Source organism: Oratosquilla oratoria, chromosome 31 (assembly GCF_046742065.1).
Source record: "Oratosquilla oratoria isolate Oo_2021 chromosome 31, ASM4674206v1, whole genome shotgun sequence".
NCBI classification, from domain to species: Eukaryota; Metazoa; Arthropoda; class Malacostraca; order Stomatopoda; family Squillidae; genus Oratosquilla; species Oratosquilla oratoria.
In genome coordinates, this window is record NC_134807.1 from 47,279,432 (window position 1) to 47,281,931 (window position 2,500).

The window sequence follows — 2,500 nt, forward strand, 5'->3', positions numbered from 1 at the left end:
CTTTATATCGCTCTGGAGAGCTCAGGCAACTCATGGAAAGTATTAAAGGAAAAAATAGTTTGAATGACTAATGCAACGCTCATTTTTGCCTTTGTGAATTTAACGTTTCTTATTTGCATAGTTCTGAAGGCTAATTACTTGAGTCGTCTATTTTCACAGGCACGTCATTCATAATGAGCACACAGTTGTTACAGACCATCTAAACACTAACTGTGATACTTTCAGAAGCTACTCATATATGAAGGTTAGGCTTTACTACCAAATGAACACCTAAGAATGATGACGATGATGATGATGGTGGTGGTGGTGGTGGTGGTGGTGGTGATGATGATGATGATGATGATGATGATGATGATGATGATGATGATGATGATGATGATGATGATGATGATGATGATGATGATGATGATGATGATGATGATGATGATGATGATGATGATGATGATGATGATGATGATGATGATGATGATGATGATGATGATGATGATGATGATGATGATGATGATGATGATGATGATGATGATGCATGAAGTCTAGACACCAGCATCACATGGACACCCAAAAATATTCTAAGTAGACAGTATCTGTGCATTCCAGTTACACACATAGAAGGGTCAGGAGGTGTAAGTAAAAGGGTGTGAGAGAAAGCAAGACTTGAAAATACCGCATGGGAAGACCTAACGTCGTGGGTAAGGTCTGCGGCGGGAGGGCGATGTTGACCCACTCCGCGAGCAGAAGCAGGCCGTCCAGAGCAGCAGGCCGAGTTGATGGACAACTGTTTGGGCAGGGCGGGGATGAAGTCTCACAGAGGTAGGAGGAGGAGGAGGAGAAAGAGGAGGAGGAGGAGGAGGAGGAGGAAAAGAAGGAGAAGGAAGAAGAGGAGGAGGAGGAGGAAAAGGAGGAGGAGGAAGAAGAGGAGGAAGAGGAAGAGAAGAAGGAGAAGGAGGAGGAGAAAGAGAAAGAGAAGGAGGAGGAAGAGGAGGAGGAGGAGGAGGAGGAGGAAGAAGAAAAGAAGGAGGAGAAGGAGATGGAGGAGGAGGAAGAGAAGGAGGAGGAGGAAGAGAAATAGGAGAAGGAGGAGGAGGAGAAGGAGGAGGACAAGAAAGAGGAAGAAAAGGAGGAGAAGGAGGAGGAGGAGGAGGAGGGGAGGAGGAGGAGGAGGAGGAGGAAAAATAGGAAAAAAAAGGAGACGGAGGAGAAGGAGGAGAAAGAGAAGGAGAGGGAAAAAGGAGGAGAAAGAAGAGAAAGAGAAGGAGGAGAAGGTGAAGAAGGAGAAGGAGAAGAAGAAAGAGAAGGAGAAGGAGGAAAAGGAGGACATGGACGAGGAGAAGGAGGAGAAAGAGGAGGTGTAAGAGGAGGAGGAGGGGAGGAGGAAGATAGTAGGAGAAGGAGGTAAATGGAGTTTATGAACAGACGAACGGCAACAGACCCATTTGTCCTTAAATGGCTGCTTCGGTACCTAACATATATATATATATATATGTATATATATATATATATATATATATATATATATATATATATATACATATATATATACATATACATATATATATATATATATATATATGTATATACATATATATATACATATGTATGCATATATATATATATATATATATATATATATATTATCAAATATATATTTATAAATATATATATAAATATACAAATATATATAAATATATATGTATATATATATATATATATATATATATATATATTTGTTTGTATGCCTGTTTGTAAGTATTTATATATATATATATATATATATATATATATATATATACACTGAATGGTTCCCAGTGATCAATTGATATCTTTTTCAACCACAAATCACTTTTAATTACATGCCCGTAACAAAATTACAGTGACGTAAACCAATACTCTCTTGATAGCGTATTGGTTTACGTCACTGTAACTTTGTTACGGGTTAGCTGGGTTCGAATCCTCGGCTCGTCTACGTTTCAATTTCCAACGGATGCCTCCTTCGAGCGACTCTCAGTCTCGATTGCGATGGCATGGAATTAAAAGTGATTTACGGTTGAAAAAGATATATATATATATATATATATATATATATATATATATATATATATATATATTTGTGTGTGTGTGTGTGTGTGTGTGTGTGTGTGTGTGTGTGTGTGTGTGTGTGTGTGTGTGTGTGTGTGTGTGTGTGTGTGTGTGTGTGTGTGTGTTTATACATATCCTGGAGAGGGCTACAGTTGATAGCCGAAATATAGGAATCTTCTTTATTCGAAGTTTATTTTCTCCGACCGCGGGTTTTCCTGTGTGTCATATAATTTATATATATTATATATATATATATATATATATATATATATATATATATATATTCCTTTTTCTTAACTATACTGGGGCAAATAATTCTAGTCAAGGATTTGTGTCGAGTAGGAGGAGGAGGAGGAGGAGGAGTAGGGCTGGTTGAAAGTATATAGATAGGGCAAGCGGAGAACGAAGAACGCGTGGCTCCCGA

The 2,500-nt window shown here is 38.3% G+C and overlaps 1 protein-coding gene across 2 annotated transcripts in view; it reads left to right on the forward strand.

The window, feature by feature from the left end:
- The window catches only part of LOC143041546 (uncharacterized), a 209,428-nt gene that overhangs the window by 152,307 nt on the left and 54,621 nt on the right, over window positions 1–2,500 (forward strand). The gene's annotated exons all lie outside the window — the stretch shown is intronic.